The sequence below is a fragment of the Macrobrachium rosenbergii genome, chromosome 3, assembly GCF_040412425.1.
Source record: "Macrobrachium rosenbergii isolate ZJJX-2024 chromosome 3, ASM4041242v1, whole genome shotgun sequence".
Taxonomy (NCBI): Eukaryota; Metazoa; Arthropoda; class Malacostraca; order Decapoda; family Palaemonidae; genus Macrobrachium; species Macrobrachium rosenbergii.
Window position 1 is genome coordinate 40,386,316 of NC_089743.1, and position 10,161 is coordinate 40,396,476.

Below are 10,161 nucleotides of genomic sequence, written 5' to 3' on the forward strand. Positions count from 1 at the left end.
TAATTATCTGCAATGTAAACTTCCAGAGAACAGAAAGTACTTATTTGAAATAAAAAAAGGAGATATGGAAATATCAAAAACTAAACAAGAGTAAGAGATAAATGAAACAAATCCATTGACAACCAAAGTCAGAAGTAATAAGGCAATATGTAGGGCATTTTCTAGGAGCATTGCATCCCCTTTTATTGCAACTTACGAAATGACACTGGCAGGAAGACCACTCCAAACTTCAACAGGGGTTCAGGAAGATCACCCGTTTCCATTCTCCCCAGTGGTTAAGACCGTAAAACATTCAAAATGATGCCAACAGAGAATGCTTCAAATGGAACCAGGGATCCTTTTCATTTGAAGAGTGACCAACATGTTCACTCTTAAGATTTCTCAGATTCTACTGAGCCTTCACAAACATCTTGTCACTGGGACCATTGCATCTGGAACAGCAGCAGCTATGAGGGGAAACGAATCCTGCCATCCCTTCCTCTTTCAATTTTGGTGGGGAGCCTTCATCCTATCTGGATGCTGACCTAGTGGGCACTACAAAAACATTCCTATTTAACAGGCAATGTAGGACGATTAAAGAAATACTATGCAATTGACTGATACTTTAATTTCACTAACAAGCAGCAATACTTAGCAACTTCCACTGACAGCATAAATCATTCATACAATACTAGACTGAACCCACTACAGAGTATCTGCTTTCTAACAGTCAATATCCACCATCAGGAGAAATCAAGGACAACAGAGTCATAAACATGCTTTGCGCAGACAGACGGTGAACAATTACATCACATTCGTTCAAAGAAAGAACAGGAAAAAATAAATAAAACACTAAGTGGCTGTGCGTATGAACAATGGCAATGTGTTATAGAGATCAGCAATGTTTCTAGAACCCTTCTGTCACACATAAAGCCTGGATTCCTTATGTATAACAGATTTACAATAAAAACCTTTTTATTACCTACTGTTTACCTGTTACACTGCTCTTGCTGTCAGCAAGGCCATGTTGTTCTACCTTGACCAATTTATATTTATGAATGAACCACCATAGAGCAGTCATTAGTAGAACAATGTGTACTTACTTTGCAGTTCAAGCATGTATCCAAGATGAGCCCTAAGACACTTGAGGAGTCAGAAAGGCAATAGAAAGATATCCTTCACTTTGCATACCTGAATAATTAGGTCAGAAACAATTAGCAGCTGTGCCAACATGAGCACACTGCCAACACAAATAGCATATCAAATTTCAGTCAACACAGGTTTTGATGGCAACGAACAAATCCTCACAATAACAAGGAAGAGCGAAGTGAGTGACGAAGAACACAGTCAAATAAGCACTCTATACACATCACGTGCAAAAGGGACCGAGGACATCAGAGCAAGCATCTAATATGGGGGAGAGAGTCTCACAAGTGAAGGTCACACAAACACCCACACTTTTAACATCATTTGGCTAGTCATCTCAATTACCCCATTTGTAGGTCAACACTGATGCTACGGCACAAGTAAAAATAAAGGATCTGTAATTCTAAGCAGAGAAAATCTCTATAAAAACAAAAAATATCAAGTTGTGGTAAAACTTTGATGAACCCGTCTTCAGATGGCAGATGTATTTGCTTGTAGAATTTTGTTGTGTTGAAAACTCAGCACCTGGAATGTAGTCCTCATTTAGTATCAGATACAAGACAGTAATTTTTACACCACAATGCAAACCATTTTCTAAATACCTCAAATAAACAATTTATATAAATGGCAACTGATATTACTCCTTCACCTCTGTACTGTACTAAGTGAATTCTCTTCCCAATTCTCATACTACCCTTCTCACATATACAAGATGATTAACTGTCATTAGTATTAGTACTTCCACAATTATAAGGTAGTTCAACCAGAACCATTTAGTTCTCTTTATAACCACCCATGTCCCATTTTCCACCCAATCTCCTCTTCTACTGTCTCCTGCTGCAGCTGACACTTTCATCATACACTTCTATGACTTAACAGAAAGCCCTCAAAATAATAACTGTTTATAAGAAAAAACGAATTCATTATTCATTCACAGTGACTTCTGTTCTCTGAAACTAAGGCTAATATATAAGTCCTCATCACCCTTGACTCATGTTATTATTACCATTAAAATAAACTGACAACGCCAAGGAGTTCACTTTACAGTCTCTCACAGTGTTCTGATAGACACTTTATTATTAACATTTTGTTGAAAATTCAACAAAGAGGAACCGTGAAGTAGTAGATTCACAACCAATAGTGAAGTGACCACAGGAAAGGATGAGGCGAATTGTACCTTTGGGAAACCAAACAAGTCTGAGAGATAGGTCATCATTCAAAGTGATGGTATTGAGTTACTTGGAGAGAGAGAGAGAGAGAGAGAGAGAGAGAGAGAGAGAGAGAGAGAGAGAGAGAGAGAGAGAGAGAATGCCTATGGAGGAATAAGGACCATGCAGTCAGAGTTCTTGATTCATCATCTGCTATCTTTAAAGACAATAACCTCTTTGCTTTCATGAGGCAGATCTCTGGACCCCTTAGTTGGAACAAACCCATTCCCTTTTTGCCTCAAGTCCCTATACTGTATAGGCCCTAGTTACTATTCAACTGACTCTCTCTCTTACCAACACAATTTCATCTTATTGATCCCACTTCTCCATCTTCATTTCTCGAAGATCTCTTACATGACAGCATTTTGTAAACATCCAATTACACCCTAATTTTACTCCACCTCAAACACGTCAGCAATTGTTGTCTATATCTTGTCTCTCTCACAGGGACCTGTTATGAAAGAAATGAATGATCATTCAATACCTGTATTGCAATATGCAACACTTTTCTCAAATCATTAAAGTGAAATACTTCTGAACCTTTCAAAACCACTTTTGCTTTGTAAAACCTGTTCTGACAAAGAAAAGTTTGTGTTCTGTTGATAACTATCCAAACAATGATGATTACAATATACAAAACTACTTGCTATACTTCTGCCTATTCCCCAAAAGGAGCATTTACAGGCATGTTTGAATGGAAGAAAGACCTGAGGGCAACTGTTCTATCAACTGAGTGTTTCTCACTATGTGGGGAGCTTCAGTATCTAAACATCTTGACATTCCTTCTCAGTTCAGTTTAAATTGTTTAAATTGTTTTATTGCCATCTTGTTCAACAGTATTGTTTCATTTTCTTCCTCAAACGGAACAGCCATGAATACCACCTCTTTTGCAGTAGATGCATGAAACTATACAAATATTAAAAACCTTTCCTCACCTCTATTTTATAGGAGTTCCTTGTACCTTCCATCACAGATATATTGCACTCACATAAAGAAGCATTTCTTGCCAAATAGCAATGATGGAGAAACCAAGAGAATCCATGAAATGGATAAAGGCAATGCAGTGCTTGGAATGATTCAAAGTTAACCAAGTTCTTGATAAAGTCAAAAGAAAGATGCCATTTCTCAAAGTATCTCAAAATTTATACGGGGTAATTCTCAGTTTTTTAATCACATCCCGGCCTTCAGCAACTGTGACACTCATTTGGTATTACATACTTCAATTCAGTGTTATCCTCTATCATATGACGGTCAATTTTATATACCTTTTAGTTACTCAAGTTCCTAACAGAATAAATTATTTGAGGTCCAATGTACTGTTATATGTGACTTCTACTAATCATTGACAACTAATGGTTTAGGGTTTAGTCACAACTAGTAACTGTTTGACATTTAGCTTCAAGTTGTAAGGGTATTTATTCAGCATGTTTAATAAAAAAAAAAAAATTAGTGTATTGCAGAGTTTGCATGATCAGTGACCACTTCCCATCTGAATGGGTATTTCTAGTCAACAACAGTAGTGCAACTGTTACATAATTCTAAGCACCAGTTTACTGAGACACTTTTCAACCCAATAAACATAATATACTGTATCACTTACATATATCAACAAAAAAAGGCTATACCAATATCAACAAATGCAAATGGGTCCATACCACACTTTGTAATTCAACAAACTATCAGATCCCTGTACTTCAGGGCAACCCTCAAGTACTGATTACAATTGTTTTCAAACACTGAAAATAATTCACATGCAATATTTAGTTCTGTAACCTGAAAAATCATCATATTCCTTTTATGCTAATATCAGTTAAGGGAAGCAAAACCAATATCCCGATTGACTGCTCCAAGTACCTAAGCATTGGTTAGCAATATGGAAAACCTGTCTGTACTTCAGATGTTGACCAATCAGAGGGGCAAGGTTTGGGTACTCTCATAATATATGAGCAACATCTGCACTTTTACCAGCTTCTCCAACACACCTTTTGGTCAAACAGGAAAACAACACCAGTACCTCAGCACATCTTGAAGATATCTGACCCTGTTGGTTGTGGAAAGCCACAGTACAAAGGCTACATTAATTGTCCAAGATTATGCGGTAACCAACAAGCTTAAGGCCACTAAACTTCTTGACTACGCCAACATGGCTGTCATGAATATCAAGATAGGAAAACCAATGCACCACTTAACTGAAAGTAGGGGATGATGCCACTTACTGAAATGACTAAGGATGATGAACTGGGAGGAGGAGGAGATGACAGTGACCTAGGCATAAGGAATTACCCAAAGAATGAATAACTACTTTGGTTATCCAAAAACACAGAAAACTGCATTCCCTGAGACTGGACTTCTACAGACACACCAGACACACAAAAAGTAACAGTTTTCACACAAACAATTGGAGTTCCATTACTGAAACAGCCATAGCCTGAAAAGAAATGAGTACGACAGTAAACTGAACGTAAAAACAGTAGTAAAACCCGATACACAAACACGTGATAAGGAACACCATTCATAATTTGTACCTCAACAAAACGATGAGGCAAACTTAAACCAAACAGATATACAAAATATATTAACAGACTACCAATTCCTTTCACATACATATGATTTCAACTAGTATCATTCTTAATCTTAAAACTATTATGGTATCATTATTTTCCACCCCTATTTTTACTTTTGTTTGTGAGATCTCTGTGATAACTTGGTGTACCTCCATAAACAGTCTGCATTTATCATCTGCAAAAGGACGAAAATATTGCAAACAAATTTCATGAAAAAATATTCCTTATGGAATAACTTCACTATCACATAGAAGGCAGTTCACACACTGCTTATATGTCATACTGTTAGTTCTTTGATATCCTTTAAGCCTTCTTTCTACGTAATGTATGCAAAAAACATCCATTACTTAGCATGTTAATACAATGTTTTGTAGCACAAAAGCCATTATACATCACATGCCTCATTTCCATGTAGGAAATCCCAGACACACTAACCTGATGAATCAGGACTGAAATGCCCATGACCCTTCGTCTACAGTGCAGCTCCGTACCAGGTCAAGGTCAACATGAAGATGTGCCTTCAATCTATCTTCTTCTTCATAGCTAATGCTAATGCCAGCCTTAAGTTCTTCTCTAACTTGAAAGCATTTTATTACATTCTGCAGAAAGTGAGAAAGTTTTGGTCAGTATATAGCAATACATATATCAGCAAAAAATTATATAAACACACTTATTTGTCCAAGCTAGACTTTGGCAAATCAACACATATAAACCATGAATAGTATGAAAAGTACACAGGAGGTCTTCAAAGCACTTGAAAGTTAAGCACATCCATTTTATAAAAATGTCAACTCAAACACATATGTACAAGTATACTCGAGACTGGAATTCTGTGAAATAAACTCGAACAGAGCCTGTTATTATTATTATTATTATTATTATTATTATTATTATTATTATTATTATTATTATTATTATTATTATTATTATTACTGTTTTTTTTTTCCTATCACAGTCAACCCATTCAACTAGGTGGTTTTTACAGTGTGGGATTCCAGGTTGCAAACTGCCAACTTAGGAGTCCACCACTTTTCTCACTGTGTGTGCTGTTTCTAGTAGCACACTCTTCTGCATGAGTCCAGGAGCTACTTCGGCTTCTAGTTTCCAGATTCCTTTTCAGGGATCTTGGGACCGTGCCTAGTGTTCCTATGATTACAAATACAATTTCCACTGGCATATCCCATATCCTTCTTATTTCTATTTTCAGGTCTTGATACTTACGATCTCTTTCTTTCTCATCTACACTGGTGTCCCATGATATTGTGATATCAAAGAGTGATACTTTCTTCTTGATTTTGTTTAACAACGTCACGTCTGATCTATTGGAACATATCACCCTCTGTTCTGATACCATAGTCCCAGAGGATCTTTGTCTGATCGTTTTCTATCACTCCCTCAGGTTGGTGTTCGAACCACTTATTACTGCGGGCTAGCTGGTGTTTCTTGCACAGGCTCCAGTGGAGGGCTTTTACCACTGAACCATACCTCTTTTTGTACTGGTTCTGTGCAAGTCCCGGACATTCGCTTGCTATGTGGTTTATTATTATTATTATTATTATTATTATTATTATTATTATTATTATTATTATTTTATCCAAAAGATAAACACCTATTCATATGGAACATGCCCACAGGTGCCACTTCCAAAGAATATGGTGTTCATTTAAAATGAGTATCAAAAGGTAATAGGAAATACAGAAAAAAGAGACTAGTTATTAAAAGAGAAAAATTAAATTAGTAAATTAATAAGTAAATTTATAAAAATGCAATTATAAAATACAAGGAGACTGTTAACCATGCACATAACAGGCCTAGGAGCGTTGTATGCTAATTACTGTATACATTCAAGATAAAGAGGTAATTATCTCGTTATTTATGATTAACCTGGCATTATGCTAACATCAGCTCTTGCAAATTGAGTTACCCGTACGGTATATACAGTATGTTTTCAGCTTGTTATATTTATACATAGGCCTACACAGTATTCATTATATAATGTAGTTACACATACCAGATATTATGGTACTTCTGGAGGTCTTGTGTATGATGACAGCAGTTACTTGATCATGAAGACACTGTTTTGGTACGCTAGGCTGCTATGATGGAATTCTTAACAGATTTTTTTTAGCTTAAGCACGATATTTTTTGGCTGCTTTGTCCTGAATACACATTTAGTATCTTTAAAATACTGAGGTGTACAGAATGTTACTAATAAAGGTTTTACTTTCCTAAGGGTAAAAGAATTTTGGTAAGGTAATCTAAAGTAACTTTGACGCAGTCTGAGATTACCCAATTTTCAATAATTCCCCTTTGAAACTTTCCAGTAAAAAATAAACTGCTAGAATGACATTCAATAAGACGGTACATAACAAAATCCCTGTATGCCTCCTACTATAAATTCTTTCTCCAACAGCCTAAAAATGCTGAAATTTGTCAGATGAATGGCATTTTTCAGTCTTCAAAAGTCAGTTCACTAACAACACCTAGAACCATTCTGAATTTTTGTGTAGCCAATCAATTCAGGAACAAAAACACAGCCAGAGGAAAGAATGTACTAGAGACAAAAAAGGAATTCAGACTCGCCTTAGGGACCCCTATCTGTGTCACCATCTGTCATCCAAGCATTTCACAGCACCAGCTGCAAAAAGATCTTCCTCCACCACACTGGGAGTCACCTGCAGTTAAAACAAAGAAAATTTAAGTTCATTTAAAATGTGATACAAATTTGAGTAATCTACAACCAATGAAAAAAGAGGAGGTTCAGATTCTAATGTACTATTTTTTTTAATATAAAACTAACTCACATGCAAGCAGTAATGATAAATGCACATTAAGACCAAAATAAAAACTCAATTGATATTTGGTAAATCATAGAAGAGACTCCTTCCCAACACTATAAATGAAAACCACTCTAGCTCCAACTGACAATTCAACCACATGCTGATAGAGATATACTAAGCCTATGTACCTGATCACTAAAAAACAGTAGTACAGTCGACCCCTGGTATTCACGGGGGATGCTACCACTAAACCCCACGAATGGCTCAAATCTGCGAATACCTAAAACCTGTCTAAAAATGCTTATAAATGGCTATTTTGATAGTTTAAAATACCAAAAAACCCCTTAACAATGCTTATATCAATATTTCAATAGTTATCAAAAAAAGTGCATTTAGCCATGAAAATATGAACATGCAATAATTTGTGAATATTTCTCTATGAAAAATACTGCGAATAGCCGAAATTTCTGCGAATAATGTGTATACTACATATGTTCCACAGAGAAATCCGCGAATAGATGAAGCCGCGAATCCGGACCCGCAAATAGGCGGGGTCCACTGTACCACAAGTGGCCCTCACCCCATTAGTTCATATCCTTAATAGAAGTGTAGCTGACAAGGAAGACAATGATTATTGTGCATGATCCTTCCATATAGTTTAATACTTGTATACAACAAGTACAGTACAGTACTAATGTGGGTTCCTCCCTTAGCAAATAAACACTGATACTAAACTGTATATTTCCCAGTGTATAAATTTACCACTTTATTTTAAAAAGTGAAAACCTACATGGATGTGTCCATACCCTATACTGAATAAAAAGTACATCAGACAACTATTAGGCGACCTGTCTGCTACATAAAAGGATTAAGCAATCTGATTTCCTAACATAAAACACTGTAACATGCAATGACTATGGTTCCCAGCATTCACGGGTACAGAAAGGACCATAACTCTAAGCGCTCTCACACAAATCACTTAAAAAACCAAATTAATCTGTATAGCCTCTGAGTGGACACCTGCATTTACAGCAATGTCTGGCCAGCCCTGTAAGAGTTCTGAGCTCAGGTATCTGGTCAAACTGACAATTCTCCTATTAACCTTGATTCACTTTTCCATAAGTTAATTACTGGGCAGAGATTACTGTGAAACAAGTAAAAAATGTGCCGAAGTTTCTTCGGTGCAATCAAGTTTTCTGTACAGCACATAATCAGGGGCACCGAAAATAAATCTGTCTATAGGTGGTCTCGGTATAATGTTGTATGAACCATGGCCCATGTAACTCTCAGCCGGCAGTGGTGGCCTGTGTTGCTGCATTGCCAGAAACATGATTATGGCTAACTTGAACTTTAAACAAAATAAAAACTACTGAGGACTGAGGGCTGCAATTTAATGCATTTGATGATTGGAGGGTTGATGATCAACATACCAATTTGCAGCCTCTAGCCTCAGTAGTTTTTAAGATCAGAGGGCGGACAGAAAATAGTGTGGACGGACCGACAAAGCTGGCACAGTAGTTCTCTTTTCAGAAAGCTAAAACAGTGATCCAAATGAGGTCATTTAAACCGATTCATTCCACAGTGCAACACAGTAGGGTAATACATAAACACTAGAGACCATACTTGTAGACAAAAACACACCAAACAACTCCTAATCTTTTCCTCAAACTTTGCAGAGCCAAGACAAACGTCTGCCAAAAGTTTCGTCATCCTATCCAAATCAAACTTTCCAAAACAATGTCTGCCTTTTGCACTGTAACGACCCGAGTCCGTTATGCATCCTTTAACATCAGATTTCATCTCCACCCCAGTGGTTGCTATAAAGCCATTATGAAAAAACTAAATAGAGAAAAAGCCAAAAGAATCAAAATCACAAAAAAAAGTATGAACACTAGACAAAAGCACAGAAAAAAAAACAACTCCATCAGGGCACCAAGACAGCCCTTGTCCTCAGGGACAAGAACCCATCAACCAGAACACCCGATGGAGACGTCAGGACAGCCTCACGCTGTCATCCAAGATGAGCAGCTGACGACTCCACCCCTCGCACTCCACCGTGCTCCAATAAAAACAAATGCAGAATTTGTTGCTCAAAACTCGCCAACGTCGACTCCCTGCTGCCACTGCCATGCTACATTCGCTGCCCTACCAGACCCGACTAGGTTCTAAACTACTGAACTGAAACAAAATAAGATTATTTTTTTACACTCATGCATCATTGCCAAAACCCCGCCAGCCAAAACAGAGCCGCCCTGTCACAGTCGCCATTGTAACGACCGAGTGGGCCGTTATGCTTTAACATACTCAGGTCATCCGGCAGATGCAACAAAAACAAAGGAGGAAAACAACAAAAACAATAAAATGAGCCTAAAATTAATATTTACATGGGTCTGGTAAAAAGATAAAACCATAAATACAAAAAAAAAGCCAAAAGGCAATGGAAAATCAAGTCAAACAAAAAAGTAGCTTTAAAAAAAAAAAGGC

General features: G+C 37.0%; 1 long non-coding RNA gene across 1 annotated transcript in view; it reads right to left on the reverse strand.

Annotated features, from left to right (window-relative positions):
* Window positions 1-589: 589 nt before the first annotated feature.
* The window catches only part of LOC136854547 (uncharacterized), a 12,976-nt gene continuing 3,404 nt past the window's right edge, over window positions 590-10,161 (reverse strand). Inside the window, exons 2-5 of the long non-coding RNA XR_010857729.1 lie at window positions 7,481-7,572; window positions 5,333-5,496; window positions 2,628-2,784; window positions 590-1,650 (exon numbers count right to left, since the gene is read on the reverse strand). This is a non-coding gene — a long non-coding RNA (uncharacterized lncRNA). The remainder of the gene's footprint in view (window positions 1,651-2,627; window positions 2,785-5,332; window positions 5,497-7,480; window positions 7,573-10,161) is intronic.